Source organism: Oryctolagus cuniculus, chromosome 13 (assembly GCF_964237555.1).
Source record: "Oryctolagus cuniculus chromosome 13, mOryCun1.1, whole genome shotgun sequence".
NCBI lineage: Eukaryota > Metazoa > Chordata > Mammalia > Lagomorpha > Leporidae > Oryctolagus > Oryctolagus cuniculus.
Window position 1 is genome coordinate 101,819,198 of NC_091444.1, and position 22,089 is coordinate 101,841,286.

A 22,089-nucleotide genomic window follows, 5' to 3' on the forward strand; every position below is an offset into this window, starting at 1 on the left:
GTGATGATACTTTTCAGCTCTTGAATTTCTTTTTTTAAAGTTTCCATTTTCCTCAGACATCATTTTCTTGGCTTTCTCAACATCTTCTTTCAGCTTGTTGGGTATCTTTAAGAAAACTGTTTTAAAGTCTTTGTCTAGAAGGTCTACCATGTGGTTTTTCTCCGGGACAATTGCCAGTGGCTTATTTATTTCCTTTGACTGGTTCATACTTCCTTTTTTCTTTGTGCGTATCGGGATTTTTTGGGTTCAGAGCTGGACATCTGAATCTAATGATAGAAGTAACTCTGCAAGTCAGATTCTCCCCCTTCCTGAGGGCTTACCGTGTGTTGTTTGTTTGTTTTGTATTTGCCTTTTTCTCTTGCTTTGTTGTTTTATTGTATCCTGTGGGGACAGGCAGGTTGTTTAGTTTTGGTGCTGCCTTAACTGTTGCTTGTATCCATGCTGATGATCAGTCTGAGGTGTAAACTTAGAATCTTCTTGGAGCTTTTGTTAGCCCGTGTCTTTCCTTGGGCAAGCATGATGACTTTCCAAATTCTCCCATAGACATGGTTGCTTTAAAATGCCCTAGTTTCTAGTGCCCGGCCACTGTGATAGACAAGGGGGACATGAAAGCAGGAGAGGGAAGGATCCATGTTTAAAGGCTCTGGAAGTCACTCCAGGGCAGAAGGGTCTCCCACAAGGGGAAAGGGTTCACCAGAGTGGCTGCCTGCCTCTGCGTCTGCGACTCCATGACCAGAAGCAGGTACCAGCAATCAGAACACACATGTGCAATATTTGGAGGACAAAGTCCTTACTGCCCAGTTATCGTGGATCCCTAAAGCTGTGCTCATGCCGCTCTAGGAACATGTACACAGCTGGTAGCTATAGGGCGGGGCAACTGGGGGCAGGGTAGCTACTGCCATGCTAGGAGCTGAAATTGACCAGGATCAACCACAGTTTGCCATCCACCATTTCCCCTGAAAGTTACACAGTTCAGCAGACTCCAGCTTCGACACAGTCATAGTGGACCTATTCTGCTAGTGCAATGATCATCTTAGGTGGAGAGACATATTCCTGTGCTTCCTTCTTCACTGTCTTCCCCGAATTCTCTCCGTACCTTTGCTTTTTTATACAGTCTTTGCTACAGAGCAAAACTTCAAGTTATTTATTGTGTTATTACGTTATTATGTTATTGTGAATGATAGCCTCCCCACTATGCTGTGTAACACTAGAAATGTATTCCTTTGACCTAACTCTGACTTGGTAGCCATTATCCAAACTCTATCCCTTACATCCCTGCTAGCTTCTAGTAATCATTATTCTGTGTTTAGACTGAGGTTTTCTGTTTTGTTTTGTTTAGGGTTCCAGTATATGTGGGAGAACGTGGTTATTTGTCTTTCTGTGTCTGGCTTATTTCACATAACACAATGTCCTCCACTTCTATCAATTTTGCTGCGAATGACAGGATTTCATTGCTTTTTATGGTTGAATCCATTGTGAATACATAGCACATTTTCTTCACACATGCATCGGATGGTAGACCCTGGGTTGATTCCATACCTTGACTATTGTGAACAGTGCTACAGTTAAAATGGTGGAGCAGGCATCTCCTTGATACAGTTATTTCATAGCTCTTGGATATATACCCAATAATAATTGAATTGCTGAATCATATGGCAGTTCTATTTTTAGTTTTTGAAGCCTTCTCCATTCTGTTTTCCATAGTAGCTGTATTAATTGATAGTCCCACCAACAGTTCATAAGAGTTTCCCTCTCTCCACATCTTTGCAATCATTTGTTACTTTCTTTTTTGTTACAGCCATACTAAATTCAACAAGGTGATATCTCAATGCAGTTTTTATTTGCATTTTCCCACTATATAGTGATATTGAGAATTTTTTAACATATCTGTTGCTCATCTGTATTTCTTCTTCTGAGAACTGACTATGGGTCCTTTGCCCATTTCTTAACTGGATTGGTTGTTTTTGTTTTTGTTGTTGAGTTTTTTGAGTTCCTGATAGATCCTGTGTATCAATCCTTTGTTGTATAGGTAGGTCGCAAATATTCTCCCTCATTCTATCAGCTGCCTGTTCACTCTGATGATTGCTTCCTTTGCTATGCAGAAGCTTCTGAGTTTGATAAAATCTCGTTTGTGTCGTTTTGCTTTTGTTGCCTATGCTTTTGGGTCTTATTTTGTAAAAAGTCATTTCCTACATATGCCTTGAAATGTTTCCCCTATGCTTTCTTCTGGTAACCTCATAGTTTCAGATCTTACATTTTAGGTGCTTGATCCGTCTTGAATTGATTTTTGAATGTGGTGAGAGATGGATCTAATTTCATTCTACTACATACATATATATACATATATAATATATATCCAGTTTCATATATTATATAGTATACATTATTATATGATATATAATATATTATATGTAACATATATAATATATATCCAGTTTCATATATATAATATATATTATTATGTGAAATATTATATATAACATATATTATGTTATATATTATATATACTACATATATACACATATAATATATATATATATATATATATGAACTGGATATATATATCCAGTTTCATCAGCACAAAGACTATCTTTTACCAAAGTATGTTTTTGGCACCTTTGTCAAAAAATAGTAGTTTGTATGTAGGTAGGTGAAGTTGTGCCTTCTCTGTTCTTTCCTATTGATCTATGGGTAAATTTTTATGCCATTCCATTCTGTTTCGATTACTAAAGCTTTGTAGTATGTTATAGAATCAGGAATTATGATGCCTCCAGCTTGATAATCCCCACCACACCCCATGCCTACTCCCGACCAGGATTACTTTGGCAATCTGGTCTTTGATGGTTCCATATGAATTTTAGGATTGTTTTTCTATTTCTGTAAAGAATGTCATTGGTATTTTGACAGAGCCTACACTTAACCTGTAGATTGCTTTAGGTAGTATAGACATTTTGATTTAGGTAGTATGGACATTTTGATGATATTAATACTTTATCTCTCTTTCACTTCTAAAGGATATTTTTACTGGATATAATGTTCTTGGCTAGAAGTTTTATTGTCTTTCGAGGTCTTGAATATATCATCTCATTCTCCTCTGGCATATAGGGTTTCTGCTGAGAAGCCTTCTGTTAGTCTGATGGATTTTCCTTTATATGTGATTTGATTTTTTCCTCTCAGTGTCTTCAGGATTCTTTCCTTCTCCATAACTTTTGACAATTTGACTCTGCCTAGGAGGTCTTTTTTGTTTGAATCTGGTTGGGGTCCTTTGAGCTTCCTATATCTGGATGCCCATATCTCTTTCAAGGATTGGGAACTTCTCAACTATTATTTCAATCAGTGGGTTTCAGCGCCCTTTTTATTTTCTTCTCCTTCAGATATCCCTATAATATGAATATTTGTTCCCTTAATGTTATCCTGTGTGTTCTACTGCTTTTTTCATTCTTTCTAAGTCTTTTCTCTCTCTTTTTACCTGGCTGGGTAATATTTGAAAATTCCTGTCCTCAAAATCAGACATTCTTTCTTCTGCTTGTCCATTCTGTTGTTGAAACTTTCAATTGTATTTTTTAATTTCATTATTAAAATTTTTGGCTCCAATATTTCTGGTTGATGCTTTTTTAATGAGTTTTATCTCTTTTGTCAAATTTCTCATTAATATCATGCTGTTTTCCTTAGTTATTTGAATTGTTGGTCTATGTTCTCTACCATCTCATTAAGTTTCCTTAGGATCATTATTGTGAATTCTTTTTCAGGCATGTCAGAGATTTCCTACAAATCAATATCTATTTCTGGAGAACTATTGCATTCTTTTGAAGGTGTCATGGTTCCTTGCCTCTTTGTGTTTTCTGTGTCCCTATGTTGGTATCTCTGCACTTATTGTAACAGTTCGGTCTTCTTTATATGGTAGCTTTCATTGGAAAAGGCTTTTTCATTCAGATGGAATGCAAGGTGTCAGCTGGATAGTTGCTCTTGTTTTGGCTCTAAGTGAGCCTAGAATGTAACTCTGAGTAATTTCTTCAGCTTTTCCTGGCACAACAGAGTGTCCCTGGCCACAGATCTGGAGTGGAAGCTGTGGCGCGCTTTGTTCCTCTCTTCCGCTGGCTCTGAGTCTCTGTGCTGCTTCTGACAGAAGTCTTTGAGTTACCCTTGCTCCACATCCAAATCACAATTTAAAGGCTTTAAATATCTTCCTAATCTCATGGTGTGAAATAGCGACTTATTTTTCTGCATTTCTCTCATTACTAGCAAATGTGCACCATTTTTCGTTTGTACATCAGTCATTAGGAAACTCTCTTCTGCAAACTGTCATTTAAGACAACTTTAATTGCTTTTACTTTGCAAACCCTTATTGCACATTGTGATAATGGTTCACCACGGCTGTATGTGCCCTCTCCCTTTTTCTTTATTTTTCTTTTTTTATTTTTATTTTTATTTTTGACAGGCAGAGTGGACAGTGAGAGAGAGACAGAGAGAAAGGTCTTCCTTTGCCGTTGGTTCACCCCCCAATGGCCGCTGCGGCCGACACACCACGCCAATCTGAAGCCAGGAGCCAGGTGCTTCCTCCTGGTCTCCCATGCGGGTGCAGGGCCCAAGCACTTGGGCCATCCTCCACTGCCTTCCCGGGCCACAGCAGAGAGCTGGACTGGAAAAGGAGCCACCAGGACAGAATCCGGCACCCCGACCGGGACTAGAACTCGGGGTGCCGGCGCCGCAGGCGGAGGATTAGCCTAGGGAGCCACGGTGCCGGCCTCCCTCTCCCTTTTTCAATGTGATTTAAAAACTTTCAGTTGACATATAATATTTGTACATGTTTATGTGGTATACAGCATGACAATTCTATACATACAGACACTGGGTCATGATCAAACCAAGATAATTAGCACATTCATATCTTTGTTCTATGTGTTGAAGAAATGTGTGGTTTTCTTTTCTAGCTATTTTGAAATAGACTATAAATTGTTGTGGGAACTGGAGACAAGGAAGGGTAGGGGGAGAGAGGATGGGGGTTTTATAATGAGAACCAAAATATTGTTAGAAGGAATCAATTCTAGTGTTCTATAGGACAACTATAGTCTATTTCTTTTTTTATTAAGCACATTCTAGCAATTAATCATCCATCAGTTACAAATGCACTGTAAATATTTTCTTTTGGGGCCAGTGCTGTGGCTTAATGGATTAAGTTGCCACCTGCAATGGTTGCATCCCATTTGGGTGCCAATTCAAGTTGTGGCTACTCCACTTGTGATCCAGCTCCTTGCTAATGTGCCTGAGAAAGTAGTGGAAGATGGCCCAAGTGCTTGGGACCCAGCATCCACGTGGGAGACCCAGATGAAGCTCCTGGCTCCTGGCTTTGGTCTGGCCCAGCCCTGGCTGTTGTAGTCATTTGGGGAGTGAACCAGATGAAAGATTTCTCTCTCTCTCTCTCTCTCTAACTCTGCCTTTCAAAAAAAATTTAAATTAAAAAAAATTTTTTTGGCATGTTTTGTAGCTCAATGGCATTTATAGTATCTTTTATATAAGGGAGTTTTACTTTTAGAGGAGTCAAATTGATCACTTCTTTCCTTAATTGCTTTTGTATATTGTTTAAGTTCATCTCTCTCTCTCCCTCTCCCCTCTCCCTTTCTCTCTCTCTCTCTTTCTCTCCTTCTTCTCCCTAGGTCAAAGATATTCTCATGCTATTTTCCAAAATGTTACAGATATTGCCCTAAACATTTAGTTTTTTATTCAGCCAAGGGAATGGAGAATTTAGTTTTATCGTGTTCAGTCCTGATAATGAATTGTGCTACCACCATTCTGTTGCCCTGTGCTCTGTACACCACCTTGGCAGAAGCTACTTGTGTGCATGGAACTAAGCTCTACATTCTGTTCCGCTCGTCATCTTGTCAGCCCCAGGGCCAGAACCATGTTGCATTAATCACTATAATTTTATAAAGATTATTAATCTCATCCCCACCTTGTTCTCAATTTTCAAGTGTTTTTTTTTTTTTTTTTTTTTTTTTTTTTTTTTTTTTTGTCTATTCTTGTCCTTTTCTCTACCATGTGAAGATTAAGGACATGTGTCAAGTTCTATATAAAACTGATTTTAAATAGAATTCCATTGAATTTATAATTGAATTTGGAGGGAACTGTCATCTTTATTATAGTGAGCCTTCCCTCCAGAAACATTATTATGATTTGGGACTTCTCCAATAGGCTAAGACTCCCTTTACTTCAATTCTTTACATTTGTCTAAAATTATCTTGCCACCTTTACTGGATTTACTTTTGGTAAATCATAGCTTTTGTCGTCATTGTGAAAACTATGTGTCTTCTGGTATTGCTTTAATGATCATTAAGAGTACTGCTGATTATGTCTGATCTTTATATCCAAAAATCTGGACCAACCCTCAAGCTGACTTTTGAATTTGATATTGGTTCATTATTAGAAATAGTCTTACCGCCTAGCTTTCAAATGTGTATAACTGTGCCCCGTGTTTCTGTCCAATTCTTATACCTCTTCTGTTTGGGCGTATTCTTGAGCAGAGGGCTGGGAAGTGGGAGGTGGGCTATCTCTCTGGAGCCCTGGACTTTACTGGTGAACCTTCTGAGGCTCCACCAGTCAGCATTGCTCCTGTAGGTTGTGAGCAGGAAGCAACACAAGTTTGTACTCTTACTTTTTCGACATTTAAAAAAAAAAAATCCTGATGAATTCTTTTAATCAAATTCTTTTTCTGGGGTCACTGAGATAACCCTAAACATTGTCTTTGCCTCTTAGCACGGTATGTTACACCGAAAGAGCTGCAATCCCTTCAGAAGCCACTCTTCTTCCTGACATGACCCCAAACTTGAGCATAAATATCACTGCATTTTATTCACTATTTTATTGAAAATATTGTTACTTTTGTGTTCATAAATGAGTCTGTAGTTTTCATATATCTATATACATACATATGTGTATATATACATATATATATAATATCAAGATAACACTAGGTTTGGGAATTAGTTATGTAGCTTTTTCTCTTTTCCAGTTCCCCAAAATAATATATATATACATACTGTTATATATATATAAAATATGAGTAAGTCAGAGACCATCCAGACTCTGGAGACACAGCCTTCAGCTGTAAAAATGATCAGCACTTGGAAAAGAGAATTTTGTTCATAAAAAATTTTTTTTTTGACAGGCAGAGTGGATAGTGAGAGAGAGAGACAGAGAGAAAGGTCTTCCTTTTGCCGTTGGTTCACCCTCCAATGGCCGCCGTGGCCGGCGCGCTGCTGCTGGCACACCGCACTGATCCGAGGCCAGGAGCCAGGTGCTTCTCCTGGTCTCCCATGGGGTGCAGGGCCCAAGTACTTGGGCCATCCTCCACTGCACTCCCTGGCCACAGCAGAGAGCTGGCCTGGAAGAGGGGCAACCGGGACAGAATCCGGCGCCCCGACCGGGACTAGAACCCGGTGTGCCAGCACCGCTAGGTGGAGGATTAGCCTAGTGAGCCGCGGCGCCGGCCACAAGTTTGATTTCTATTATTCATGTTTTCCCTTTTTTACTAATTTTTGTGACCTAGCTCAAAGAAATTATTTTTCTTATCTAAACCCTTAATTTGAGGCATACTTTGGTTCATAGCAATCTTTAGTGGTTTGAAAGACATCTCTGGCTGGCACCACAGCTCACTAGGCTAATCCTCCACCTGCGGTGCTGGCACCCAGGGTTCTAGTCCTGGTTGGGGCGCCGGTTCTGTCCCGGTTGCTCCGCTTCCAGTCCAGCTCTCTGCTGTGGTCCGGCAAGGCAGTGGAAGATGGCCCAAATGCTTGGGCCGTGCACCAGCATGGGAGACCAGGAGGAAGCACCTGGCTCCTGTCTTCGGATCGGCGCAGTGCGCCAGCCATAGCGGCCACTTGGGGGGTGAACCAATGGAAAAAGGAAGACCTTTCTCTCTGTCTCTCTTTCTTACTGTCTAACTCTACTTGTCAAAAAAAGAAAAGAAAAGAGAAAAAGAAAAAGACATCTCTGCAGTGTCTGAAAGACATCTTTACTGGTTTGAACGAGCCCCCTGCTTAGATGCTCATATTATAAATTTAGGCTTTTTGTCTTTTCTTTGATTGTCTTTTATTACTTATTTTCAAATAATCAATTTTAGTTATTTAATACTTAGACTGTCCCTTTTCTATTTAATATATTTCTACTCTTCATTAACTTTTCTTCTGAACTTCTTGAGTTTATTCTATTGATCATTTCCTTAGCTTCCTAACCCAACCACTAACATATTTTTAATAGATTTTATTTCCTAATAAAGGCATTTTGTGCTATAAATTCACCTCCATGTATCACAACACTAACTGTTTGCTATGTGGGGCATTCATTGCTCTTCGGTGCTAAATGTAATTTTTACTGTGGTTTGCCTTTTAGCTTCCGTTATTTAAAAAGTTTCCAAGCATGTTTTTCTGGTCCTTATTGCTGATTTTTATATTAATGTCATTCATGTGTGAGACACTTTCCCATGTTCACAATTCTTTAGCATTTATTAAATTTTCTATTGTTTAGAACATGACAATAGGAAAGTGTGCACTAGAAAATATTTTATGGTTTATGAAAATAAAATATATTTTCTATGGGCAAAGGAACGGTCTTCTATATAAAATTATTAGATGATGCATAATTTGAGTTTTTTTTTTTTTAATGTACATCTAGGCCAGCGTCGTGGCTCACTAGGCTAATCCTCCGCCTGAGGCGCCGGCACACCAGGTTCTAGTCCCAGTTGGGGCGCTGATTCTGTTCCGGTTTCCCCTCCTCCAGGCCAGCTCTCTGCTGTGGACCGGGAGTGCAGTGGAGGATGGCCCAAGTGCTTGGGCCCTGCACCCCATGGGAGATCAGGAGAAGCACCTGGCTCCTGCCTTCGGATCAGCGCGGTTCACTGGCTGTGGCGGCCATTGGAGGGTGAACCAATGGCAAAGGAAGACCTTTCTCTCTCTCTCTCTCACTGTCCACTCTGCCTGTCAAAAAAAAAAAAAAAAAATGTTCATCTACTTGAAAAGCAGAGCAACAGAGAGAGAGAGAAGGAAGGGGTGGGGGGAGGCAGGCAGATCTCCCTGCACTGGCTCACTCCCCAGGTGTCCCCATTAGTCCAGGCCCCCCACGTGGGCAGCAGAGGCCCGAGCACGTGAGCCTCCCAGAATGCACTGCAGGAAGCCGGTGGAGCCAGCAGTCTCACGTGGACCCGGGCTGCTTGAATCGGCTGTAGGCCCCGCAGTGCCCGCCCCCGGAATGTGTGTGACGATGGAGAAACGAGGCGTCCCTAGACTGTCAGCAAGGGCCAGCGCCACACAACCACAGGGCACCGGTCAGCCGACCCGCGAGCGACTCTGAGCATGCGCTAGCCTGCCGCAGGCGCTCCTGGGTGGGCGGGACATCCGGCCGCGGGGTGACGGCTCCATGACAGGCATGGCCTGGCCTCCCGTCTCCACTTCCGGAGTGAGACGCCCGCGCCTGAATCCTCGCCCCCAGGTCTGCTGCGAGAAACCCAGTCCGAGACAACGGTCCAGCCTCTGTCGCTGAACTTCCACGTGGAACGATGCTTATTAGAAGTCTTTTGTGTATTTTTAGGCTCTTATGAGCAGCACATAGTTGAAAATCCAATCGGAAAAATTTTGTACGTTAAAAATTCAATCCAGAGGCTAACCAACTGCTCCCACAGGCCAAACCCAGCTTGAGACTTGCTTTTGTGTGTCATTCAAGCTAGCATTTCCACATTTAAAAAATATGCACACATGTGTGCATACACACACACACACACACAGGTATGTATCTTTGAAAAGCAGAGAGGCAGAGAGCGCTTCCTCCATCCACTGGCCCTGCCTCAAATGCCTGCAACAGCCAGGGCTGGCCTGGGCTAGGCCAGAGCCAGGAGCCGGGCACTCCACCCAGGTCTCCCACGTGGGAAGCAGGGCCGCCAGGTACCTGAGCCCTCTCCACTGCCTCCCAGGGCTCCATTACAGCAAGCAGGAGTCCAGATCGGCTCCAGGACTCAACGCCAAGCATTCCAGGAAGGGATGTGGTCGCCGCAAACCATGTCTCAACTGCTGTGTCACATGCCTGCTCTGGCGTCTGTCTGGGAAGGGCTGCAGAAGCTGTCTGCGACCTAAAATGCCTCAAATACTTCCAACGGGAGCTGGTCCTTTGCCAGCCTTGGTTTTAATCCACCCATATTTATTAGGCTTGCTGACATAGTCCATACATCTATAATTTTAATATCCTTTCCCTTCCAATTTCTACTTCACTGTCTTTGTTGGATTTAGTAATGGTTATAATCTCCCTTTTTCCCCTCTTTTACTTGTTTAGGAGCAATAGGTTCTATTTAATGGTGGTTACCATTAAAATTTTAAGATGCATTCCTACCTACAAATGTTTTCAGTGAAGTCTGAATTTGTTCAGAATTTTTACCTCTTCCCATGGAACATCTGAAATTTATATTTGCAGTTTCAGTTTTTTTTTTTTAAGTTTCTATTTATTTTCATTTTATTTGAAAGGCAGAGCAACAGAGAGACAGAGATCTCCTATTCACTGGGTCACTCCCCAAGTACCTACACCTGGAGTTAAAGCCAGGCGCTTAGAACTCCATCTGGGACTCCCATGTGGGTAGCAGGGGCCCAAGTATTGGAACCATCGTCTGCTGTCTCCAAGGATGCGCATTAACAGGAAGCTGGATTAGAGGTGAGGAGTGGGAGTTGAATGAGCTCTCTCATATGTGATGCAGGCTGTCCAAGCAGTGACTTAACCACTGGGCAAAACGCCCGTCTTTCATTGTTATCGTGAACTCCATATGTTCTCTCTGATTCGTTTCTGAAATGTCTGTCTTTAAATGAGAGTCCATGAGTGGTTAATCATCTAAACATTTGTAACTATGGAAATGACGTCATTTTATGCATTCTAATGGTCTGGCCTCGTAGAAAATTCTACATTTAAAGTTAATTTCTCTCAGCTCATGAAGATATCACTGTCTGCTTTCCTCTGCTGTAATTACGGGGACTGTGCTGTGGCGTAGTGGGTAAAGCCGCCACCTGCAGTGCCAGTTCCAGTCCCGTATGCTCTCCACTTCCAATCCAGCTCTCTGCTATGGCCTGGACAATCTGTAGAAGATGGCCCAAGTCCTTGGGCCCATGCACCCACGTGGGAGACCTGAAGGAAGCCGCAGGCTCCTGGCTTATTTGGGGAGTGAACTAGCAGATGGGAGACACCTCTCTCTCTCTCTCTCTCTCTCTCTCTGCCTCTGTAACTCTGCCTTTCAAATAAATCAATCTTAAAAAAATAAAAAAAAATATAATAATTAGAAGTCTGGTGGCAGTTTTTTGAGTGCTGCTTTGCATGGATCTTTTATCTCTGACAGCTTTTAAAATTTTTCTCTTAATTTTTGATGTTCTTCAATTTCACTGTGTTGGACTTTTGGCCATTCTGCTGTTTACCAGAGTTCTCTTCATCTGAGGACTCATGTAATTTTACCATTCTGTAAGGTCCCACCCATTATTTTCTGAAATATTGCTCCTCTAACCCCACTTTGTACCCCCCCCAATTTAGTACCTATGGGGATACCTGGAAAAGTTCACTGAAAAATTAAATTGAAATATAAGTTTGTTTTGGTGCAAAAAATTTTTTGAATTTATATGAATATATATGAAGCATATATGAAGTATCCTCAAAAAGTTTATGTGAAGTATATATGAAGTATATATGAAGAATCTTCAAAAAGTGTATGGAGAATGTGTATTATGAAAAAACCACACGATTCCTTTTTTCTGCATGAAAATAAACATATCTTTGAATTCCATTTTCCACAAACTATTTGAAGTACCCTTGAACTGTGGGACTTCTGTTATTCCTTATTAAAAATCCCTCTTAGTGCCCACAAAGCCATGCCAATAATGTTTCTCCATGATTCCAAGTGGAAAATTAAGACAAAATATGAGTGGGGAAGCGTTTATTATTTTCTTACAGCAAAATGATAATTCAGACATTACTGAGTCCCAATTATTTTAAGCCTGGGGCAATTGGATTATAAATAATACAACTGCAAGGTCCTCTTTATTACTACATTATATGACTAAAACTATAATTTCAACACTGAATTGGAGAAACTAAAAGTTGGAAAAAATTTTTGAGGTCTGAACTTTATGTGACAATACCATTACTTACTTGAGTGTATGATTTCAACCTAGTTTTATGAACTCTCTAGTTGTTGAACCCTGGCATCATCTTTCAAAACACCTTGTTGATGCATATGTATAGGATAACAATAGCACATATCTATCCTATATGTGTGTGTACACAGTCCAGCATGAATAATGTCTTCCAGCAGCCCTCCCTTGCTATGCTTGAAAATATGCATGCTCATGTCCAAGCATAGCAAGAACCTGACCGGCGGCTGCTCCAGTGGAGACCCAGTCAGCGGGAGGTAGCCTTCAGCATGCCCCTGTTGCATTCCTGCCCTTTCGCATGGCAGTCAAGGCCTCTCTCTCCCTACACTCCACCTGCCCCGCCTCCTCGCTCATGGCCATCCCCATGCTCTGCAGCCTGCCCCATCCGCTGGGAACAAAGCACACTTCCCTGAGCTGCAGCTTTGAGTTTTGCACTGGCTTTGCCTTTCCTGTCTTCTGCGCAGTCCCCCTGTCTTCGCTCTCAAGTCTCCTGCCCATATTCCACTTTCTCTTTGGTTCTCTGCCTAAACACAGACGCTCATGGATCAGGAACAGTGACCTTCTGATGCATCCCTGTAGCACCACTCACCCCTGTGCAGCATCCATTAGACAGTTTTGGAATTGCCACTCTGCGGGGATGTCTCCTCAGCCAGACAGAATGATCCCCAAAGACAGGGACTCTTCCAGATGTGTTGACGCTGAGAGAGTGGTCTGTAGAGAGTGCTTCAATAAGATGCATACTTGAGTGATGGATGAAGGAATGTGGACCGGCCCAAGAAGGCAGCTGCGCCACGGAAGCCTGCGGAGCTAGGACTGTGCAGTTGGTTAAGTCTGAAACCCACCTAAGAAAGGCATGCGTCTGGCTCAGGGAGCCAGGGAGCTTCTGGGGAGATTGGGAAGCCTTTAGTATCAGGGCACAGCTGTGTTAAGCAAGGTTGAGTCAAACACAACTTAACACTCTCAAGTAGCCAGAGTGTGTCTTGGGAGATTCCAGTCTTCCCTTCCCCTAAGCTTTCTGCTTCTCTCCTGCTCTGTCTCTTCTGCAATGCCTGCTTGCAAGTCATCTTGTCTGGAAGTGCCGGGCACTAAGGGGTGTGGAAGGAGCCATGGACTCTGAACTGTGGGATGTTCTCAGAGACTCCAGCATCATGGCCCATGGGAAGTTACCCACCCTGCCCCTGGTTATACCGGCGTGGGCTTCTCACAGTCACCAAATGGAGAATCAGACAGCCCCCCAGGGGGACCCAGATCATCCTGAGAGGCACCGGGGTGTTAAGGAGGGAGGTGCCTGCTACAGCTTCAGTTGGTTGGATCTGGTGTTTACTGATGCATAAATCCTATGTATACATTTTCCACCCACTAGGGTCCTTTACTGCTCTTCTGAGTCTTTGTTCCTTGTAATGGAGGGAATACCTTTCAATCCTCAGAAATCTATACAAATACTGATAATCAGGGGATTTGGATCTCCAACAAGAGCCCCTCTGTGACAAAAGTATGTTTGGGTATTGCCTAAAGCACAACCGGGAAATATATACAGCCCTGACACAGAGCAGAAGTCCGGGTAGCCTGTTATTTGCAGTAATTGTAGACTGTGAGTGGACGTTTTAAAGAGAAGCTTACAAGTTAGTTGTACTTTCTGCTGGTAATCACCTCCCACGAACGTGACTCACTGCGGCAGTTGAAATGCGAGAGTTGGGTGTCCCAAAATCAACAGTCTTATAAATAAATCTCTGAATCATGAGCCGAATGCATAAATGTTTAAATATTTCTCCCGATTGCAGAGGCAGCTGTACATTGAAGACTGTGTGCCTTACAACACCACAGGGAAAAAAATAAAACGAAAAAGCAAGGACGACTTTGGAAGTCTCTGCACACCGTGGCGAGTCTTTCTTTACTGCCCAAGTCCAAGTCCTCTTGGGAGGACAGAAATCCAGCAGCTCCGGAAGAGAGGCTGCTATGTGTTCTAACGCAGCCCATTTCTTTTGTGATTTTTTTTTTAAATAGTGCTCCCAGGGAAGACTTTTATGGTAATGTTGCAGCATTAATGCTTTTGGGTGGATCTACCGGGATCTCACGGGCAACAGGACACATCACTGGAGAATCAGGAATGTTGAAACAGAACAATCCATGCCAAAAGGGGCATTCGTGTCTCTGGAATGACTCAAAGACATGTGTATCTCAATGACTGTTGGCTTTCCAATCCAAGAAATTTTTTTAACGTGGAAGAAAAACACATTCTGGAATCATTAACAGAAATTTAGGTGCTGACATCATCCACCCACTAGATTCTTATTTGTGTGTGTCTGTGAAATCCTAAATATTTATTTGTGTCTGGTTCAAAAGGGAATGGTATTAGACATCTATTCTCAATAAATGTACTTCAAGGTATAATATTAACCACCCACATGATCTACAAGTAAAACCTGGAGTTAGAAATGTGCTCGATCTCTGTCTCAAACACAAAACCTCACCTCACTCTCTCTCTCTGATATTTTTCGCTGTTCAAATGACCCATGTGGTCGTCAACTGAATCCTGTGGAATGTTCGGTGTCAAAAGACAACTGTTTCAGCGGAAAAGTCTATTCCGGTATTTTTCTGAAATCGATGTCTATTTTTTTCCTAGTTATTTTCATATCCTCAGCTGCTGCTGTTTCGTTCCCATCCCTTGGAAGGATCCCGAGAAATACAGGGTTCCTCTGTGGCCAAGGGGAAAAAAAAATGCCTGCCAAGAACGCTGAACTCCTGATGAAGGTCACTAAATACTACAGAACAGACTAAGCCCAGTAAATAATAATGTTGGTGCACACAAATGAATAGCCGACTGCAGTGGCATTTTGTGGCGAAACTTGATATTGTATAATAACATAAGAACATCTAGACGTGGAGGAGCATGTTAAGATACCTCCAAAGGGCATACAGCAATCCTGTGGTTAGACGAAGACTGACCTGGAGCTTCGAGCCCCCCACAGCCTCATCAACCTGACAAATAATGGGCAGCTTTGGTTGCACGTATTAGGCCCCCTGGGCATAGCTCAGCACCACGGGCCAGAAACTTCCCATCTGTCTCTCATTAAAAGCACTTGACATGGGAGGGAAAGCCACGCCTGCAGAGGCCACTCTCCTGAGTGCAAAATGACCACCTCTAACGGACTTTCAGACTGAGCGTACCAAAAGATGGGGCAAGTTCTGAGTTCTCTGAATCTCATAGAGATGCCTGCAGCAGGAGCCAGTATACAGATTTCTGCTCCAGCGAGAATTTGAGTCTTGGGTGTGGAGAGGGTGGGCATGGGTTGGAGGAGGTCCATCGCATGCGCATTCTCCAATGACTTGGAATGAGAGTAACTGGCTGGGAAGGATGGGGCTCCACAGGACTTCCATATGCACCCATAGGGAACAGAAGCTGCCCTGGGGGCAGATCAGAAGTGACTTGGGACTGGCTAGTGGATGCTAACTGATTCTCTAGCCTGCAAGGTCCTTAGTTAGGCAATGAGTGAGGTCTCTCCCTCAAATCCATGGCAAATCCTTTTGCCCTTCAAAGCAGCTATCAAATTGTCTTCAGTTTCTCTATGACTGAGGGAGGGTCAGTTAGGTGGTTCCATCGGGAGACAGTATTTCTTCCTTAAGTTGATGGTTCCTAGTCTCTCCACTTTGTAACAAAGGGGGTTTTCAAAAGGTTCATGGAGAAATGTGTATTCTAAAAAAAAAAAAAAAATGCATGGATTGCAAAAATTTTTGCACCATGCTAAATATCTTTGAATCTCACTTTTCTACAACTGTTCTGAAGTATCCTCATATATGGTTTTTTGTTGTTGTTCAATTGATCCTAATAGAAGTGAACTAAAGAGAACATGGACACGCCGTTAGGACTAGACAGGCTAACCCCTGTGCAAATGTGATCGCTGTGGTCCAGAATGCACAGGAAAACACAAAGATGTGAACTCGTTCCAAATTCACACCCTCTCAGGTTAGCCAGGAGGCTCTCAGCCTCATCAGCCTGGCTCCAGCTCCGCCCTCTGACCAGTGTTGGTGCTGCCTGGGATCTGTCCAGAGCTGAGATACCTGGCCATGACACACACCTTGGGCCCCTGGACTCTGAGTCATCTTCAACTCCTTAGTGTGCAGAGTGAACTCCCAGTGGGGTGAGACTTCTAGTGGTGGAAAGTGAGGGCCACTAGGTCAAATCTTTCCTCTCCTTCCCCTTGGACTGATGGCTTGAGAGGTGGTTCCCTCACATTCTCAGAGGATGGGACGGTGGGGCAGCACAGTCAGCGGCACTGTGCAGAAGCCAACTGGTAACACCTTCCTGCCCTGGCTCTCTGCTCCCCTCTTTTGACTTCTGGGCTGAAGTCCTAAACATTTCTTGGCTTCTACCTCCAGGAGAAGCCAGGCTAACACTCACTTTAACAGGAGGAAATGGACCCAGTGTCAGCCTTTGAAGGTTAAGCCATCACAGCCAGCACGCTTTTCTTTCGTGCAAAGAGAGTGTTGTGTCCATGTGTGGTCTTCCACGGTCCCAAGTGCACTGCTCCGGTTGGGGAGGCTGTGCATACGCAGGGGCAAGTGGTATGCTGGGAATCTCTGTTCCTATCACTTTTTCTGTGCATCTGAAACTGCTCTGAAAAACTAGTCTACTAGGAACAAAAAAGGAAACTAATGAAGAATGAACCCAAGAAAATATTAAAACATGGTATAAAACTGCATACATACATACACAGTAAGCTCTTTGTGAAAGGAGACTTGGGCAGGATATGCAAAGTACCTACCGTGTGCCAGGCCCCACCTTAGGCAGATGTCATTTATGTCATTTTATCAATGAAAACACGCTGAAGCCTGGAAACTTCCCCAAGTTCACCCATCTAGCATGCTATAGGTTGAGCTTTTTAAAGATAGAAAAATTGATAGTAATATTTCGGGCAAAATAAGCCTATGAAGTTTGAGATCCAAATGTTCAAATGCATAGATTAGAAGGAAATGGGTTCAATGCTTAACAACGGTTTGCAGATTGAGCTGGAAGCAACTGTGTTGCTTCTTCATGATTTCTCTACTGGGGCAGGCACAAGACTATGCATTCAGTAACCACTTCCCCTTTGCTCTAGGCACACAGGAAGACTACATTTCCAGGGGTCTCTCTCGGTGTGGTCATTGGAATATGAGTATAGCAGAACCCCCCTTACCTGTGGTTTCACTTTCTATGGTTTTGGTCACCTAAGGCCAACAGAGGTCAGAAAATAATATTAGTATTTGTCTTGGCTCTTTCAAGAGCGAGTGACCATGTTCACACAACTTACATCACAATATTTATGTGCTATTGTAACTGTTCAACTTTATTGTGTTGTTAACCTCTTACTGTGCCTTATTTATAAACTGAGGTTTATCATAGGAGCTATATAAATAGGAAGAAGCATAGGGTTTGGTACAATTCGGGGTCTCTGGCATCCTTTGGGGGTCCTGGGCCCCACCCCACCATGCATGAGGGGGCTGCTGTGTGACCACCCCAAGTTCTGGCCTCTAAATGCTTGGGAGAAACGTCCTGTTCCTCCACCCCCTCACTGGCTGGATGTCCACAGGGGATCCCCCAGATGATCCCAAGATCCCAAAGGCCCCCAGCCCCAAAAGGCAGCCACACCACCAGATGAAAGAAGCCAGCTCCCAGGCGTGACTAGAATGCAGAGAAAGTTCTGTATTCTCAGCCAAGCTACCGAGCTTCTGGGTTGTTTGTGGGACAATCATTGTAAATGATCTTAATGAATACATGTACTTGCCAACTTCTTTTAAAATAAAAAGCCATATAAATCAAAGAGAGGCGATGTTAATCTTTTGGTTCAAGAATTCCAACTTTAACCAGTGTTTGTTGTTTTTTTCTTTGGAAGTCTGTGAACTCCTCTCAAGGGTAACGGCAGGAGCAGTGACAGCAGTAATATCTACTGACTCAGTCAGAGGAGAGTTTGAAGATTTCTGTTCATTGTATACAGTTCTGTGGCCATTGTCCCTTTGTGGCTGGTCACCTCGCCAGGACTCCAGCCCCCAGGCTGACCCAGGCGACCACTGACCTGCTGTCGGGAGTTGCATCTTTCCTACAAGTTTGCCTGTGCAGAATCACATGGTACATAACCTGGGTGACTGACCTCTTCTGTGTAACGGGATTTTTTTTAGATTCATCCGTGTTGTCGGATGTACTGATCTTTTGTTTCTGTAACTTCTCGCTGGGGAACTGGAGACACCTACTTGGAAGCTACATTTCCTGGTGTGGCCGTGGGGCCAAAGTTCATTCTAGCGAGATGTGGGCAGAGATGATACACATGCAGTCTTCAGGTCTCCTCTCTAATGGCAAGTTTCTTGTCCTGAATTTCTCCTTCTTGCGGGCTGGGAAATGTGATGACCCACATGCCGGGGTAGCAGGGCACCCTGCCCCCTGCCCTACACACACAACCTTAAGGATTGGAGGTTTCTATCTTCTTCAAACCACTGTATTACAGAGGCGAATAATTAGCCTCACACGTGGACTCCCCAAGAAGTGAAGATATTTTTTTATCTGTGTAGCCCCATCATAACTTAGCTTTGTGGTTTATGCTAAATAAACCTTCAGAGGCTGTTTATTGGAATGAATGTGGAATAAGTGAATAAATGAATTCCACACCTATTTAATGTTGGTCTTGGGAGAAACAGCTTAAAACTTTAAATACTTAAAAATATTTAAATACTTAAAAATATGTAATTTTTGTGTTTTAAAAATGGTATCAAATGAAATATGTTTTACCCAGTTTGGCCTGGACACATCACAGTATGGCTAAAATTAAAGGTGGTAATGTAAAAACTGGGAGACCAGGATAAGTACCTGGCTCCTACCATCGGATCAGCATGGTGCGCCGGCCACAGCACAGTGGCCGCAGCGGCCATTGGAGGGTGAACCAACGGCAAAGGAAGACCTTTCTCTCTCTCTCTCTCTCTCACTGTCCACTCTGCCTGTTAAAAAAAAAAAAAAACTGCAGAAATTGGAATGACTCATCAAGATGACTAGAGGAGTGCGTATCCAGCTCAAGGGTTACGATGCCCGTGTCCCACATCAAAGTGCCTGGATTCAATTTCCGGCTCCAGCTCCCGACTCCAGCTTCCTGCCAATGCAGACCTTGGGAGGTAATGGTGATCTTCAAGTCCTTGGGGGCCTGCCACCACACGCGTGACCTGCGTTGGGTTCCCAGCTCCTGTCTCTGGCCTCAGCCCCATGCTGGCTGTTGCAGGCCTTGGAGGGCAGGGGTGGTGAAGGAATAGAGGCAGCTCTGCCTGCCTCTCAAATGAAGATTTTAAAACGGCACTTACACAGTAAAACATGCTTTATTTCCTTTCCGTTTCTTCAGTATTACAGATCATAACACAAGTGAGGGTGAACTGTGGATTAGCCAGTTAAGAGAACGGAACATCCAAATTCATACTGTTTTCAAGAAAAGTTGTCAACTTCAAAATCAGCTAAAATGCAGCTGTAACAATTAAGTGGAAATGCATGTGTTATAAAAGTGAATGAGTTTGAATCAAATTAAAGAGCTTGAGGCCCTCACTGAAACGAATCTGATTTGTTACTGGTCAAGACAATTAATAAATCAATCCCACATGCCTTGGAAAAATTAGCTGTGTGAAAACATACACTCACTGAGGCCAGTGTTGTGAGATAAGCTGCTGCCCATAATACCGGCATCCCGTGTGAGCACTGGTTTGAGTCTCGACTCTGCTTCTGGTCCAGCTCCTGCTAATGCGCCTGGGAAGGCAGCAGAGGATGGCTCAAGTACTCGGACGCCTGCCACCCACATGGTGGATCCAGAATGAGCTCCTGGCCCCTGGCTTTGGCCTAGTCCAGTCCTAGGCACTGCAGCCATTTGGGGAGTGAACCAGTGGATGGAAGACCTCTCATAATTTTCTATCACTCTCCCTTTCAAATAAATACATAATATATATACATATATATATATTTACTTTACAATGTTATTTAACTCATCATCCAATCAACTACAATTCACATGAAAACCAAGGTGAACTTTTTTTACTACAGGAAAAGCAACAGAATTCCAGGCTGTTTCACAGACAGGATCCTAAGGTTGCACTGCTGCTCACATTTTCATGTCATTCCTTCAGATATTAAAGCTGTGGTGAGAAGCCTTTCTTTTTCTTTCTTAATAGATTTATTTATTTTGTGTGAGAGGCAGAGTTACAGAGATAGGAGAGACAGAGCGTGAGAAAGAAAGCTCTTCCATCTGCTGGTTCACTTCCCAAAGGGCTGCAATGGCCGGGACTGGGCCAGGTCAAAGCCAGGAGCCAGGAGCTTCACCCAGGTCTCCCACGCGGGTGCAGGGGCTCAAGTATTTGATTCATCTTCTGCTGCTTTCCCAGGCCATCAACAGGGAACTAGATGGGAAGCAGAGCAGCCAGGATCAAATCAGCGCCCATGTGGGATGCCGGCATTGCAGGTGGCGGCTTAACCCACTATACCAGTAATGCCGGCCCCCAGAAGCATCTCTTTTTTGAAAAACTAAAGAAACATAAGGGTTCTTCATAAAGTTCATGGAACAAAGTGGAACTCCATTGTTTATTTTGGAGCAAAAATGTAAAATCTGTGCATAATTATTCATAATATGCATTTTTCATAAACTTTTTGGGAGACCCCTCATATAGTATCAATACATGAACTCTGAGCTTTAGGGCTTATACTATGCTATCTTCATTCTTGTTTATGCCAGCGGAACTAAGCGATCACCAGTCCATGTACTAGAGTCTTGTACAAAGAATTCCCACAGGTCCTGCTCCACTCAGCAATAATGATGCAGTTATTTTGTGAGGGCCAACTAATCATTAGCAATTATAATCGTGTATTTTCACCACCAATGTATTTATTTTCCAAGTCTAAAAAATAAGTGTTTTATCTTAGCAAGCCAATTTCTTTCTCCAACGGGGAAATTGTTTTCCATACAATGATTGATTTGTATCCGTTTACTTTAATAAACTATAAGTGGTATGGCTGCATAGCACTTAGGTTGATGTCTCAAACTACTTGCCATTTAGGTTAATGAAAAATCATATATGGCCATTTACATAGCTGGCACGTAAATTTAAAGTAGCTATCCATCCCTAATATATTTTTGAAATGATTAAAATGACATTCCATTGTACTTACAATAGTTGTCCTACTGTGAATTTTAAGTAGAGTGCATTACATACATTCCCCAAATAATTTCTCCTAAAAAGAAACCTCAATATACCGTTATTTGTGGCAGAATTACATCCAATAATGATGGCTTGCCATACAATCAAACTGAGAATGGCTGTTTGATGTTAGACTTGAAAATGGAAAGTTCCTTTTATCCCCACTGCCTACCTTTGGGATTGCATTTTTCTGAATGTTTTGCTTTCCTGCGAGGGACTTAGCCAGTTTTCCTGACTCTGGGTCGCAGGGGCTTGGAAAACTGTTGTGTAACTTCATAAATCACAGAGGACCGGACTCGCATGAGGATCTGCCTCTGTTGGCCTCTGACGCTCCTTGTCCCTTGGAAGTGGGGGGGGGGGGGCATAATGAAGACATGCCAGGAAGGGGGCCAGAGGTCAAGGTGAAAACATCCATCTTCCCGGTCTGTCTGGGAGGGGCAGATCTTCCAGGGGGGAGGATGCGCCACCTGCAACTGACAACAGGGATTAGGGGCCATGATGGGTGGCTGCTGGCTCTCAGACTGTTGTCTGTGTATCTCGGTAAACCCAGATGCTTTCTTGGATTGACCAGATTCATTCCAGGCCTAAAGAGCAAAACAGTCATAGGATGGAGTCATATGATGTGAGAAGTGAAAGCTCCCGATACTTGGAAACCCAGAGAGTTCACATGACCTGTCTGGAGCAGCGACAGTGAGTGGCTCAACTGGGACTCCACGTCTCAGGACTCCTGTCCCAA

General features: G+C 43.1%; 1 protein-coding gene across 1 annotated transcript in view; it reads right to left on the reverse strand.

The window, feature by feature from the left end:
• LOC127483600 (alanine and proline-rich secreted protein Apa-like) overlaps positions 1–22,089 on the reverse strand; it is a 66,323-nt gene continuing 44,234 nt past the window's right edge. Inside the window, exon 2 of the transcript XR_011381726.1 lies at positions 1–22,089. This exon is cut by the window's right edge and continues 25,647 nt beyond it. The gene's annotated coding sequence lies outside the window, so the exon portion shown is untranslated.